Source organism: Leucoraja erinacea, chromosome 2 (genome assembly GCF_028641065.1).
Source record: "Leucoraja erinacea ecotype New England chromosome 2, Leri_hhj_1, whole genome shotgun sequence".
Classification (NCBI taxonomy): Eukaryota; Metazoa; Chordata; class Chondrichthyes; order Rajiformes; family Rajidae; genus Leucoraja; species Leucoraja erinaceus.
In genome coordinates this window covers 74910844-74927665 of record NC_073378.1, presented here as the reverse complement: position 1 = coordinate 74927665, position 16822 = coordinate 74910844, and positions in this window count along the sequence as shown.

The window sequence follows — 16822 nt, the reverse complement described above, 5'->3', positions numbered from 1 at the left end:
ACCTGTACGTCTTTGTAGTGTGGCAGGAAATCGAAGATCTCGGAGAAAACCCATAGGGAGAACGTACAAACTCCGTACAGACAGCACCCGTGGTCAGGATCGAACCTGGGTCTCTGGTGCTGTAAGGCAGCAACTCTATCTCTGCACCACTGTGCCGCCCTTTCTTACCATTGTTCAAATAACCTCTTCCATCTGTATTTATTTTTGTAAACTCTATTCTGCATCATGCTGATTCATTATAAGTACAATTTTACAAATGTGGAGAGTGACAAACAAAAAAAGAATTAAGTAAACGAATTGTTAGATTTTATGCATCCTTGTCTGGGTATGCAAAGGCAATCATCTATATCATTAGAACAGTGCAACTTGTACTGGAGTCACAAGAAACTGACACTGAAATCTTGAGCATAACACAAAGTGCTGAGGAACTCAGCAGGCCCAGCAGATGGATACGGGTGATGGGAGAGTTTGAATGGCAGTTGGGTCGAGTGACATATAAAGGTGAAGTGAGGGATAGAGGTGGAAGAGAATGGGAGTGAGGGGGAATGAAAGACGGGAATTGGCAATGAGTGTACAAAGGAGGGGAAAGCAGCAGGATAATTGGATGTGTGGGAGAAATGTGCGGGCGGGGGCATGGGAAAGAGAAGGGGTTTATTATTTGAAATTGGAGAATTCAGTGTTCATACCATTGCGTTGCATATAAATATGAGGTGCTGTTCCTCCAATTTGCATGTTGCCTTGCTCTGACAATGGAATAGGCAAAGGACAGAAAGACCAGTATAGGAATGGGAATAGGAATTAAAATGTGAGCAACCGAGAGATCTAGCAGACCTTGGCGGATATTTGGCAAAATGGTTACTGAGGCCATGTGCAAACTGAAGGAACAGCACCTCATATTCCACTTGGGTAGCTTACATCCCAACGGTATGCCATTGAATTCTCTAATTTCAACTTCTACCACCCCCCCTTTCCTGTGCTCCTCCCACCACCACCTCTAATCACCTTACTCCCACCCTCACTTTCTTATCCCCCATCCCCGAGACCCCCATTTCCCTTTTAATCCCCTCTTTCCATTCTCCCCCATCCTCTTTTCACCTGGGAGGCACGGTGGCGCAGCGGTAGAGTTGCTGCTTTACAGCACCAGAGACGCGGGTCCCTGGTTCGATCCTGACTATGAGTGCTGTATGTATGGAGTTTGTACATTCTTCCCTTTTCTCCAAGATCTTCGGTTTCCTCCCACACTCCAAAGGCATACAGGGTTGTAGGATAATTAGCTTGGTATAAATATATAAATGTAAAATTGTCCCTAGTGTGTGAGTGTTAATGTGCGGGGATTGATGGCCGGTGCGGACTCGGTGGGCAGAAGGGCCTGTTTCCGCGCTGCATCTCCCTACTAAACTAAACCCATATCCCTTTCTCTGGTTGTATATTTAATTCTTCCACTCCTGACACCCTTTTGTCTCCTTTCCACCTTTAGTTTTATCTACTGTCACCTGCTGTACTCATCTGCAGGTCACATCCCCTCTCAACCATTTGCATCCATCACTTGCCAGGCTTTCTTCTGCCCTTGACCCTCTTTTCCATCTTTCTCCCCTCTACAATAAGTTTGAAGAAGGGTCCTGACCCGAAAGGCCACCTGCACAATCCCACCAGAGATGCTGCTGGACCCACTGAGTGCCTGCAGCACTTTGTATTTCTTTCAACTGGTATTGAGGGCAATTCAAGTGGGTGGAGAGAAAAGAAATGTGGTGGTTAGAGGGGATTGCATTAATGGGATATTCAACATTGTTCTGTAATAAAGACAAACAGTCCCAAAGGTTGTGTTGCTTTCCTGGTGCCTGGGTTAGATGGACCCAGTTGCATGGTCCAAGGCATTAACAACATAGGTTGCACTCGGAAGGAGGTTCTTTGGAAGGATTAAGAGCGGTTTTGGGCTAAACTGAAAAGCAGAATCACAAGGGTGATAATATCTGGATTATCATGCAGAAATTGGCAAAGAGTAAATAAGATTAGGAAGATAAGCAAGTGTTTTAAAGTTTGCTGATTCATGAGGCACTGGCATCAGTACCGGGATGGATTGAGCTGTTCAATTGAGAGGGACTTAAGGTGAATCGTGCTGGGAGCAATGTCCTGGCGAATCAGGTAAGTAGACTATGGCAGGGCTTTGCGCAAATTAGAAGGGGAAGAGGGAGGTCTCCAGTGATGGTATGTTCAATAAATCAAAAAGAAATGAGAGAGCAGTGCATAGAAAAGCAAAGGAGAGAATGACGGCTGCTAATCTCAGCGTTCTCTCCCAGATCATCCCCAGCAATGATGCCCCATTTGTACTTCATTTTTGGCTCCAGTAGGTGGCCACTTTGCTCACAAACGTGTGACCCAAAAGTTTAATCTGCAGACTGTCATGGCAAGTGATTACCACATGGACAGAGAAAACAATTCAAAAATGTTCTGAAAGCCTCATTGATAAGGTGCCTCACCTATTTTTGGGAATCCCTAGGCAGCTGAAAATTTTGAAGGAACATTCATATGGTTCTAACAACCTGAAATGTATTTGTCCGTAAGTGACGCCGCTGTTGATCAGCTGCGGCTCGCCTGCAGTCCGTCTGTTTTTACTTTTTTGTTGTTTTTTTTTTTTGTCTTGTTTTAGTTACATTTTAGTTTATTAGGTTGTGTTATGTGTGTGTGGGGGGGGGGGGGGGGGGGGAACATGCAACTTTTTCTTGCCATATCCCCCTTCTCTGCCTCCGTCTGCGCTAAGGCCTAATGGCGGAACTGGCGGTCTCCAACTGCGACCGACCTCGAGGCTCCGTAGTCAGAGCCAGCCAGGACTAGGCTGGCCGACTTCGGGGCTGATGCGGCGGTGGCCCGACTCGGAGTTGAGGCTGCGTGACTCGGAGCTGAGGCGGCGGCGGCCCGCCTAGCTGAGGCAGCGTTCCAGCTTTCGGCAGCGGCCCGAATCGGAGCTGAGGCGGTGTAGCCCGACTCGCTGAGGTGGTGTTCCGGCTTTCGGCAGCAGCCCGAATCGGAGCTGAGGCGGCGGCGGCATCACTTCGGAGGTCCGCTGGACTGGAGGATGGCATCTTCGGCCTGGATCCAACAGCGGAGAGGGAGAACAAGGAGGGAAGAGACAGAGACTAAGACTTTTGCCTCCATCACAGTGAGGAGGTGCTTGGTGAACTCACTGTGGTGGATGTTAATTTGTGTTTATTGTATGTTTTGTTATTTATTATTATATGTATGACTGCAGGCAACAAAAGGTCTGAATGACAATAAAGGCATCAAATCTAATCTAATTTGTTAGAAGCACATGAATGCTCAATGTAAATGCTGGAAAAAACACATGATCTTCCCAGCTCCTGATCCACCTGCTCCATCAAGCATCCACAGCCTCATTTCTGGCAGAGACCGTGGTTCCCTCTTTGGCCTCATCAGTCTTCTCTGAATCTTTGGAGCAAAAGGTGGAATTTTAGTTAATCCTTGATTCCTTTGTTTTGTGCTCTATAGAGGAAAATCATTCATGCATGGTTAAAAATATACCTGAATGTGCACAGCAGGTAGCGAAAAAAGAGAAAGGAATCAGAGTACAAAATATATTTGATCAGCTACAGAGAAAGTGTAGATAAATTATGTTAAAGGGGTGCAATGAAGTAGATTGGACGATTGGAAATACATTCATTTTCTTAATAGAGATTCAAACAAGAGTCTGATAACTGCAAGGAAAAAGCTGAATCTGGTGGTACTTACTTTCAAGCATTTATACCTCCTGCCTGTTGGGAATGGGAATGATCCGAATGAGTGATTCCTGAATATGTTTACTAATTTTCCGAGGTAGCATGGTATAGATGGAGTTGATGGGGTGGGGAGGAGGCTGGTTTGCATGATATACTGGGCTGTGTCCACAACTCCCTGCACTTTATTGCAGTTTTGCACAACACAGTTGCCAAACCAAGCTGCAAAGCATCCTGATAGGATGTTTTTTGTGGTGTATCTGTTTTTGTGGTGTATTATGTAAGAATCATTTGAGACCATCCAAATTTTCATCGTTTTCTGAGGAAGTAGAAACATTAGTGCATACTTGTGACCGGAACATATTGTTAATGATATTTGCGTCTAGAAACCTGTAGCCCTTGACCATTTCCATTTCAGCATTATTGAAGTAAACTCCAGTAAGTACACCACACTGCTTTCTGAAGCACTCTTGACTATAAGTTCCTTCATATTGGCACCATATTACTAAGCTCGCTCTATCTCCTTCCTGTACTCTGTTCTTACTAACATGGCCCATGTGAATCTTGGGATAATGTCTGATATTTTACATATATAAATGCAAGTTGTCGCTGTTATCAAAAATATAATTGGGCGAGCATCCTATTACATTCAAAGAGATGACATCATTAACAGAGATTGCCAAGATCTCTACTTTTTTTAACATGTGATCAAATCTTTAGTGTATTTTAGTTTTCTTCGGAACCTAAATGAATGTTCAAAACTGTCATATAACTTTTTATCTTGGAATATTTGCATATTCATTTGATGCCCCTGGGTCTCAAATGATGAGTTATTGAGAATTTATTCCATGTAGACTATCGTGGAAAGCCATTCTCAAGTGATTCAATTGACCGAGTGATCTTGTTGTGTAAATTTTTTCCAACCGGTGCGCTATGTTGTGAGTGGTTTAATCAGCATAACAACGGGAGTATTGTGCCTTGATTGAGCCATTTCACAAGGAACTAAACCTCTTGATTCTAGTGAAAGCGCTTTTTCAATCGGATCAGCTTTGATAATATTTTTCAATAATTTGTCCATTATTTAGCAGAAAAGTAGGACACTTTCAAAGTTATGTACTGAAATAATCTTTAATACAGTTTAATACAAAGATTATCAAAATTAAAATCACATCACCATATATGTTACATAATAAGATTACAATATCTACAATTTTAATAACGGTCTCTATATCTCCACCCTCTCCACCAACCAGGGAGCCATCCAGGTCAGGCAAAGGTTCAAATGCACCTCCTTTAATTTTATCTCCTGCATTCAGTGCTCTCTACATCAGCTTGACCAATCAACTATTAGTGACTATTTTATGGAACACCTGTACTCTGTCCGCAGTGGCCATCCTGACTTCCTGGTTGCACGCCATTTCCAATCCACTTCCCATTCCCATACTGACCTATCTGTCTTCAGTCTTCATTGCTAGGGTGAAGCCAAATACAAGCTAGAGGAACAAAACCTCACATTCTGCCTGGGTGGTCTACAACCCAATTATATGAACATTACATTTTCCAAGTTCAGGTTTATTAGTTTAGTTTATAGTCACATGTATTGAGGCACAGTGCAAAGCTCTTTATTGGGTGACATCCAGCCAGCGGAAAGACTGAACATAATTACAATCAAGCCATCCACAGTATAAATACAAGATAAAGGGAATAACGTTTAGTGCAAGATAAAGTCCAGTAAATTCTGATTACGGTTAATCCAAAGGTCTCTAATGAGGTAGATGTTAGGCCAGGATTGTTCTCTAGTTGGTGATAGTATGGTTCAGTTGCCTGATAACAGCTGGGAAGAAAATGTACCTGAATCTGGAGATTTTCAGATTTCTGTAACTCTTGCCTGATGGAAGAGGGGAGCAGATGGAATGATTGGGACGAGGCTCGTCCTTGCTGGTGGCCTTGCTGAAGCAGCATGAAGTGTAGATGGAAGAGAGGTTGGTTTGTGTTCTCTGCAATTTCTTGCAGTCTTGGATGGAGCATTTCCCAAACAAAGCTGTGATGAACCCCGATAAAATGCTGTCTGCGGCATATCTATAGAGGTTGGGGAGAGTTATTGGGGACATGTCGTACTTCCAAAGCCTTCTCGGGAAGTGGAGGCATTGGTGTGTATTCTTGGCTATTGCTTCAAAATGGTTGGTTCAGGATAAGTTGCCTGTGTGTTCTTTTCTCTCTCTTTCTGAACCACCGAGGTTCCCCTTCTCCGTTTTTCCAAACCCCACCCCAGCCCCCTTTACCCAGTTTTGTTTACCTCCCAATCTGGTTCCATCACCATATCATCACTCCCTTATCTGCATCCACATCACCTTCCTAACAGCCTTTGCGAGGATGTTGCCAGGACTAGAGGATCTGAGCTATAGGCAGAGGTTGAGTAGGCTGGGGCCAGGCACATGCCATGAGTGATTACTCAGGGGAGGCAGTCAGTCAGGTTTTAAAAATTGTTCTCTCCGTAAAAATAAAAAATACAAATAAAAACAGTAACAATTCAATTTGCCCAAGGCTTCCCATTCTCCTTTATTCTGAATTACTGAATGGGTGGGGATGAAGGGTGATGGCAGGTGGAGAGATGGTGGGGAAATACAGGAGCACAGGGTATTGAATCAGTTGTCATCTTATTGAATGACAACACTTGTTCAAGGGACCAATTGGGGGGAGGGTTCCTTTCATAGCGTATGGGGAGTCTGATCAGGGGTAAAGTTGCGGGGAGGGCAGGAGTGTTGAGAAGGAGGGGGTCGGGGATAATGCCAGTAACTCACTCACGCACCGCTGCTGCGGCGCTTCCAGGCGTGGAGCCACCACATTGTAGCCGGGGATAGAAGCAGCTCGGGGAGCTGCAAGCTGCCGCCAGGATGCGACAGCAGAACTGGCTGCCACTTCAGCGCCTTCTGCCGGCCCGTTCACCTCTGGCAGTGCTCTCTCACCCGCCGCTCGCCGACTTCATATCAGCCACTTCCCGCAAATCCTTAAATTCCCACAGCCGAGTAACCTCAATCGTGCTGTCGGAATTTAAGGATTTGCGGGAAGCAGCTGACATGAGTGAGGCCGGAGAGCGGCAGGAGAGAGGTTTTTAGATGGAGAGCTGCCAGAGGTGAACGGGGGCCGGCAGAAGGCGCTGAGGTGGCGGCCGGTTCCACTGACCGGCCCAGCGGCCACCCAAGCTGCTTCTCCCCCACCAGCCTCAATGCGGTGGGATTACACGCCTCCGTGCAAGGAGCGTCGCAAGTGGCATGATCCCGACCCCCTCCTTCACAAAGCTCCTGCCCTCCCTGCAACTCTACCCTGGGCCAGACTCCCCAAACGCTGTGAAAGGAGCTCTTCCCCCACCCCCACACCCCGGGAAATATGGTATTTAAAAACATAAAGCACCAAGAAATGTACTTACCACATTATCGGTACATGAACTCCATTCTTCTCGCTTTGTTTCCTAAGATACACCTAAAATAATGACAATCAATATTTGAAAGCCCCGCCAAGAAACTCGTGCTGCGCATGCACAGTAGGCTGCTGCGAATGCACAGTACAGCAAAGGCAGAATTTCAGCTGGCTTCAGCCCCGCTTAAAATTGATGGCTTGAAGCAGCGCCGACGGCACATGGGCTGCATGGACCTTCAAGGGTTACAAGTGCTCCAGATGAAAGGCACGGAGAATTATGCCTTCCTAAGAGATCAATCTCTTAGATAGGCATAATTCTCCAATGCCTTTACTATTTATATTTAGTAATTACCATGTTATAATTTTAGTCAGGGCAGGCAGTGCCTACCTTGCCCACCCTGACGGCACGTGCCTGGCTGGGACATTATTTCCTGGAGCGCAGGGGGACGAGGGGTGTTCTTATAGAGGTGTATAAAACCATGAGAGGAATAGATCGGGTAGATGCACAGAGTTTCTTGCCCAGAGTAGGTGAATCGAGGACTAGAGGTTTAAGGTGAAGGGGTAAAGATTTAATTGGCATCTGAGGGGTATTTTTTTCACACGAAGGGTGATGGGTGTATGGAACAAGCTGCCTGAGGCGGTAGTTGAGGCTGGGACTATCCCAGCGTTTAAGAAACAGCTAGACATGTACATGGATAGGACAGGTTTGGAGGGATATGGACCAAATGCAGGCAGGTGCGACTAGTGTAACAGGGACATGTTGTCCAGTGTGGACAAGTTGGGCCAAAGGGCCTGTTTCCACACTGTATCATTCTATGACTCTACCCTCGTCCTCCACCTGCCCCCCACCAATTGGCTCCTTGTCTGTGCCTGATGTGTGCCATCTTGTTGTGGCCATCTGTCTACAATCTACCCTTTTCTGCTCTTCCACTGTTACAAATTGAGCATTTCCATCATGTGTACCCCGGCCATTCACACTAACATCTAACCCTCCCCTTCTAATGCAATTTCAGGAGCCACAGAACTTGTTCTTTTGCTTCATTTTCAACTGTTGAAGGCTTCAAACAATCTTTACGTATGAAGTAATGTTAGTTATACTTCTGTCACTTGAGAGTATCTTCCACCTTGCTCTCATTCTAATCTCCATTGCACAGGGAAGATGAAACATAGATGAGGTGAACAATTTGTGAAACACTTCCGTCCTGTCCCAAGACACAATCCAGTGATTCAGATCATTCAACAATAATTCTCCATGTCACTCCATTCTCACCTCTCCGTTACACGTTTTAGATCCAACTCAATGCGATCCAACTCAATTGTTCCCTCAGATCTCATATCTACCTTCCAAGCAGTTTTGCTGTATTTGGATGACAGTTATAGGGCAGCTTATAACTGGAGAAATGCACAAGATTTTCATGGAATATTCTTTCAAAGGCAAACGGATTTTTAAAAAAATTCAATGAATAATCTATTTCTTTTTTTAGTCTTTTAGTTGAAGTATAACATTGTTACTTTGTAATGTTTTTTTAAATGCAATCACCTCTTCCAGATTTGAATGTTCTAAAATAGAGTTGTAGAATTACGACAAAGAGCTTGAAATACATACATTACTCATTAATAAGTATATTTGTCAGGTGAAATTCCCAACAGAAAAAGAATGAAAGATTTTAACATTCATATGGAAATTGATGGATGGTCTATCTATAGACATTGAAGGCTTTTGTCTGTAAATCCCTGCGTGAATCATACACAGTTAAAATCATTATTATCTGGAACCTTGAGCAGAACTGTAACAATAATGCATTTCATGTTGGCAATTCTGCACGGGACTCCTCAGTGGTAAAGAACTACAGAATGGATGAGGTTGTTTATTGTATGACGTTCCTTAACATGTCCTCAGGACATCTTAAGAACGTTTCACAGCAAATAATTGAATATTGAATCTGGGCCTCTGTCATTGTTAGTTTGTAAATGGGATTGGCAGCAGAGGCATACACATCACAATTCAACAAAGAATTAAGGGCGCAGAGAAAGATACTTGCCTTAGGGTTGGTTTAGTTTTGATACACTTTATTGACTTCCTGATTTATGAAATATATGAAATTCAGAACCTCCAAAGAAATAGCACTAACTCTGCACTGAAGTGTTACTCCTGAACATCTGCCCCAATCTTCAAGCAGGAGGAGACTTGAACTAACACGGAGAACGTGTTGAATAAAGTCAAACAAACAAATTTAATGCATGAACGTCAAATGTTTTGGACACCCATGTCAATAAAAATATTGAATATTGTGATGCCATATCGGGCATTGAAAGCTTTAGTGTAAAGAAATGGGTGGCACATTGGTAGAGTTGCTGCCTTATAGCGTCGGAGATCCGGGTTTGATCCTGACTACGTGTGCTGTCTGTATGGAGTTTATACGTTCTCCCCATGACCTGTGTGGGTTTTCTCCAGAAGCTAAATTCACAGAAATTGTGAAATGATAGGAAGGAATGGGAGAGGGAAGAAATAGGTGCGTCCAGGTGGGGTATGGGGGAGGGGGGGGAAGGGGGGGGGGGGGGGGGGGGGGAGTACAGAAAGTGGAGGGAGCTAGGAGGAAAAGTGGGAGGGGAGTTTGTTAGAAATCTAAAAAGAGAGAATTCAATGTTCAGTCTGAAGAAGGGTTCCAATCCGAAACATCACCTATTCCTTTTCTCCGGAGTTATTCCCTGACCCACTGAGTTACCTCTGCATTTTCTGTCTAATGTCAATGTTCTTACGATTGGGTTGTAAGTTACTCAAGTGTAATGTAAGGTGCTGTTCCTCCAGTTTGCATGCAGTCTCACTCTGGAATTGGAGAAGACCCAGGACATTAAACACATTTCCTCCATTGTGCCCATCCACTGGGGCCCCATTCTTCTCTAGTGAGGACAGCACATCAGCACTGCTCACAGTTCTGGTAGAAACAGCAGCAACCTCTTTCAATGAAAGTAGTGAAATTTCTCACCAAAATGTAGCGAGTGGGAGATCGAAATCTGTGCTGATGGTCAGTCCCCCTCTGTAACAACATTGCATGCACCAGGCTGTGACCAAGCAAAGCATACCTGGAATCCCATCTCGGTAATTTTTCCCCCTTCTTGAACTAGCTGTAGTTCTCTGGATAACACTTGGCCCATGTTCTATAAGGATCCACAAGCTGTTGTAATACAAAATGTAACTGGATGACAGGCCAATAATAGATCATGTTACAGCTAACATTACAGCAAAGAGTCGTTAAAAAGCAAATGCAAAATTTAGAACAGAAACTGCTAGAAATTCTTCCAATAAAATCATGGGAATTTCTCTGGAAAAGCAGTGAGTTGATCAATAGACTGGAGCGTCTTATTGTTATATGTCCTGAAATGGAGCAATGAGATTCCTAATCCATCGACACCTCAACCTGCGACCACTGAAGGCGCCCCATCAATCGCTTCCCACAGCCGCCATTTGCTTCTGTGCGCTGAGGTCTGCATCACTTGCTTCCCCTAGTTGACCTCAACCTTTCGAGCGCTTCCAAAAGCAGGGGAAGTGTGCTCAGAGCCTGATCGTGACCGCCCGCACACGCACACGCGCACGCACATGCACACGCTCTCTCCTGTGTGAATCTAAAGTCTATCTTGGAAATTGTGCACTTATTTTTGTTGTTTAGCAAAGGAAGTAGTTTGGCGGTTTTGTAACTTATTTTATTCTGAAAATAGCTTCTTAGCTCACAGGTTCTTACAACAGGTCTGGCCACAATGTTGGTCAGCACTCAACTGCCTCGCAAAAGCAAAACCGAGCGAAAAACAGCAGCCCCTCCCGAGTCACGTGACCGCGGCTTCCGAACGCCAGGTTCGATACCTGCGTGCACCAGCAGGCGCTGCTACAGTAGAACAAAGTTATTTGAGTTATAAGAGTTATTTCTTCAAGACCGACATTGCACTATTCAACTGTGGCTCCAAAGTAACATCTACTGAAAGTAAAACAGGCTTTATGAAATCAATGTCTGCATTATTATCATTCAGATGGTCAGTGAACTGAATTTTAAGTAATGGGGATTATCGTTGCCCTAACCCTAACTCTGCTGTGTGATGCTGGTGTTAAAAAGGGAACACATCTTCACTCTTGTCGATAACAAAGATAAAATGGGAGAGCAGTGTGCCTAGAAGAGAGAGCAGATGCCTATCTTGACCTTACTTTATCTACTTATGACGATCCACTCTGCCTATTTGAACTGTCTATATTCCAGTATTGTACGAGCAGATTTTTTTCTCCATTTAAACATTGGGGAAACTGGAGTTATGTTCAGTCACCACCCATGCCACTAATGCCATGCCACTTATTCCATCCTTCTCCCTTGCAATTGTTTGAGGCTGAGCTAGGGCCTTCCTATCTGTGATCCCAAGATGTGTATCTCTGAGTATCAGTGCCATCATTGAGAATATTGATTTCCACCTGTTTGAGGTTGGGTAGCTATGGCCAGTCTCAACTCATCTGCTGCTGAAATCCCTTTGAAATTTCATTGGCTCCTTTTTTCCACCCTCCATGAACCTGAGATCATCCATGATTCCAAGATCAACAGCCTGGATTGCAATAGCATTAACATTAAAGAAAATCCCTAAATGGTTCACAGGAACGCTATCAAAGAAAATGTATAGATTTTATGCTTTCGTCTTCAAACGCTGTCTCTGAATTTAGAATCTGGAATGGTCTTCCACCTTGTGCTATTGGTTCCCTCTTCAAAGGAGATGAACATTCATGTATGAGACTCTGCCCCTGTGCAGATGTCTGATCAGCAACCCTGCATTCATGCTCCCTGGCAAATGATCAGGAGTAGGAGCCCAGGACAAAGTTCTCTCTACCTAATACCAATTATTCCAGGGCAACTTTCAAGTCTGCTTCAAAAACTGGATGATTCTTAACCAAGGATGCAGGATTGAATCTTGGACTTTCTCAGTGTGCATGGTACATTGTGAAGTGGTTAAACATTACGTCAGGCATGCCTCAGAAAGTGCCATTATTTTGCATCTCTGAAGGCTGGGAGTTCAAGCATCCAGAAACTCGAGAACTACTATTTCAGAAACTCGAGAACTGATATTTCACTAATGGGCTGCTGTAATTCTGGAGAAGTACTGCAATTAGAAATGTTGCCTTTCAGTCTCTGGAGAAGTACTATTAAAATGTCCCATGGTATGGTATTTGAAAAGCAGGAGAGTTTTCCCCAGTGATCTGCCAATAGCTCAAACATCACCCCCCAAAAAAGATTATCCATTGGTTAAATAAAAGAAGATAGATAAAAATGCTGGAGAAACTCAGCAGGCAAGGCAGCATCTATGGAGCGATGGAATAGGTGACGTTTTGGGTCGAGACCCTTCTTCAGACTGATGTGGGGGTGGTTACATGTTTCTGCTTTAGGAGCTTTCTGTGTTGACATATTCCACGGGGTTTTTTTTGCATTATATTATTGACTAGGCTTGAAAAAAAAAATTTTTTAGAATAATGCAAAGATACAGTTTAAGCCATATTCCATGGACCTGGATATAACCATATAATAACCATATAAAAATTACAGCACGGAAACAGGCCATCTCGACCCTTCTAGTCCGTGCCGAACACATAATCTCCCCTCGTCCCATATACCTGCGTATATATAAAAGTTCCCCAGCCATTCCAGTGCTTTGTAATTGTATTTGTATATTTTATCCACATCATTAAATCAAATTATTTGATTATTTTAGGCAATACAGTGGTACAGCTAGTAAAACTGCTGTCTCATGGCTCCAGCAACCTAGGTTCAATCCTGATCTTTGCCATCTATGTGTAGTGACACAGACAGTTACATGGAGAATGTACAAACTCCGTATGGACAGCACCCGTAGACAGAATCGAATCTGTGTCTCTGACGCTGTAAGGCAGCAATGCTATCACTGTGCCACCCCTAAATTGATGGGAATGTGGAGATAATAAGACAGATTAGGATCAGATGTGTGTTAGATCAAATAGGTGCTTGTTGGTCAGCAGAGAGAATGTATCAATGTATGGCCTGTTTCCATCCTGTATCTCTCGCTATGACTCTCATGGTATATAATAGCTTTCCGTGCTGCTGTGTTATCCTCATTACAATAGTGACCAACGGCAAAGCTAATTTATTGGCTGTAAATTGCTTTGGGAATTCCTTACATTGGCTGGAAACAGTATTATAGAATGAAAAACTAGTACCTCCATTCAGCAAAATCTTATGCATTCACATTTCATGCAACAGAATGTCTTGCTAGCATTTAATGCACGTGTCCTTAATAAATTTATTGAACTTGGTTACCTTTCTTGACAATTTATGCAGTCAGTCTGCTTACAGTTCTTTTGTCTTCACACAGTGACAAAAGAGGATATCTTCAAATCGAGTCACTTCAGTAACCCTTTATTCCTCCTCTACTTTAGACATATTTTCACATACAATGGTTAAGATGTTTCACTTCTGTGTTATAACCTTCGGCTAATTAATTTATCTGGTGATTCTTGGATTCTTTCCTCTGGTTTCATTATGTATGAGCTTAATTCTACTCATTGATAACCCAATGAAACATATCAGTTTACCTCTTGTAAAGGATGGGACAAAGAACTGGAGGATACTGACATTTGAAGTCCAGTTACAGTTATTGTGTCTCACGTATATGGTATGTTAATATTGCATGTTATTCAGAGGCAGGAGGAATCGATTGTTGTTGTTCACCAACTCTGCACTGCACATTTCCATCTCCTGCCTAATATTCACAAACAGGACTGCCCTGGCTGGCCCATTATTTCTGCCCGTTCTTGCCCCACTGAACTCATCTCATATTGTTCTATTTTATCCCCTTCCCTTGTCCAATAACTACCCACCTTCATCCAGGACACATTACCAATTCCCTGGCACCCATGTCTCACCTTCACCATGAACGTCCAGTCCTCGCATCCTTCCACTTGGCATTAGGGCGGCATGGCGGCTCAGCGATAGAGTTGCTGCCTTACAGTTCCAGAGACCCGGGTGCGATCCTGACCACATATGCTTTCTGTACAGAGTTAGTATGTTCTCCCAGTGACCTGCGTGGGTTTTCTCCGAGATCTTCAGTTTCCTCCCACATTCCAAAGACGTACAGGTTTGTAGATTAATTGGTTTGGTATAAATGTAAATTGTCCCTAGTGCATGTAGGATTGTGTTAATGTTGGTTGGTGTGGACTCATAGAAACATAGAAAATAGGTGCAGGAGGAGGCTATTCGGCTCTTCAAGCCAGCACCGCCATTCATTGTGATCATGGCTGATCATCCCCTATCAATAATCCGTGCCTGCCTTCTCCCCATATCCCTTGACTCCACTAGTCCCTAGGGCTCTATCTAACTCTCTCTTAAATCCATCCAGTGACTTGGCCTCCACTGCCCTCTGTGGCAGGGAATTCCATAAATTCACACCTCTCTCGGGTGAAAAAGTTTTTTCTCACCTCAGTCTTAAATGATCTCCCCTTTATTCTAAGACTGTGGCCCCTGGTTCTGGAGTCGCCCAACATTGGGAACATTTTTCCTGCATCTAGCTTGTCCAGTCCTTTTATAATTTTATATGTTTCTATAAGATATCCCCTCATCCTTCTAAACTCCAGTGAATACAAGCCTAGTCTTTTCAATCTTTCCTCATATGACAGTCCCGCCATCCAAGGGATCAATCTCGTGAACCTACGCTGCACTGCCTCTCTCCATCCCTCCCCCCTTCCTGTTCTCCAACCAGTCTGACTTGTCTCCGATTACATTTTATCTCTGTCTGAAGAAGGGTTTCGGCCCGAAACGTCACCTATTTCCTTCGCTCCATCGATGCTGCTGCACCCGCTGAGTTTCTCCAGCATTTTTGTATACCTTCGATTTTCCAGCATCTGCAGTTCCTTCTTGAATGCATTTTATCTCTGTTTGCTTTGTTGTCACCTGCTCCTAGCTAACAATGATCAATTCTACATTTTCCTTGATCACATCCTCTTTGATGTCTCGTTCTCACATCTTCCACTTCCTTATCTCTGTGTCTCCCTCTCCCCTGACTTTGGCTGTAGAAGGGGCTCAACTCGAAACGTCACCTATTCCTTCTATCCAGAGACGCTGCCTGTCCTGCTGAGTTACTCCAGCATATTGTGTCTATCTTCTATTACCTTTAAACTAGTTACAGATAAGGATAGGGAGGGCACACAAGTTAAAGTTCTGAATTGGGGCAAGGCCAATTTTAATGGTATCTAGACAGGAACTTGCTAAAGTTGATTGGGGTAGGTTGTTTGCAGGCCAAGGGACATCTGGAAAGTGGGATGGTGATAGTTCAAGGTATGCATGTTCTTGTTGAAGTGAAGGGCAATGCCGATGGGAATGATGAGAGAAATGGAGGCTCTGATCAGGAAAAAGGAGGCATGGTCCAAGTATAGGCAGCTGGGATCAATTACATCCCTGGAGGAGTTTAGGGGACTGATGAGCATTGTTAAGTTGAAATCAGAGGGCAAAAAGGGGCAGGTGATAGCTCTGGCATTTAAGATCAAGGAGAATACAAAGAGATTATATAAATACATTAGGAGAAAGAGGGTAACTGGAGAGAGAATAGGGCCCGTCAGAAACCAAAGAGGTCATCTATGTGGAGCAGCAGGAGATGGGTACAACATGAAGAGAAGCGGCCTCAACACTGACCCCCTGTGGAACACCACTAGTCACTGGCAGCTAACCAGAAATAACTACTTTTATTTCCACACTTTGCCTTTTGCCATTCAGCCAACCACTTAAATGGGTGTAATCAAGTAGCTATTACAAATGTGGTTGTGAATTAAATATTTTATGATACTTTTACTTGGGCAAAATGGAAAAAAAAGATAAATAAATGAAGGAGAATGGGCCTATGTGATCTAGAGTTTTAAAAAAAAAAATAGATTTAAACTCATTAATACTTGCAAAGTTTTTAAAGTGCCTGATATTCAAGTTGCAGGAATTATGTTTTCCGTGGTAGAGGTGTTTAGAACCAGGCATTGTGGCTGCAGGGTAGAAGTCTACAGTTTATGACTGCAGAGAGGATAAATGTATTCACCCAGAATCTTTGGAATTATCTTACAGAGGGGTCTGAGAGCTCCTGAGTATGTTCATGACTGACGATAGATTTTTGGACATTGGGAGAATTGGAGGATATGAGTTTACATCAACAAACTGATGCTACGGTAAATATTAGCAATGATCTTATTGAAGGGGAGAGCAGGCACAAAGATCCCAATGGCTAATTTTTTTTGCGTGTACATTCTTGTAACACTGCTTTTGATTTGAAGGCAATAAACTCTGGCTCTTTTTGGCGATATCCACAGATTGAAAATGTAAGTGTCAATTTGATGTAAGACTGAAAGGGTTAATCTGAATGCTTGGCTGTGAGTTTTTTCCCTGAATTATTAGGGCATTGATTTCACATGTTCACAATTGGATTTTTTTTGTAATTAATATTTGTTACATGTTGATACATCCTAATTGAACTGGAAAAGAGAAAATCATCCCTCACTGCCAAACCCAAATGGTCAAATTAGGGCTAATGTTTTCTTGATTGACATCATAAATGTCCTCAAATTATGACTGTGCTGATAATGGACTAATAGTCAATGCTAATGTTGTGGACACCACTACATTTAATTTCTGAATGGTACACCA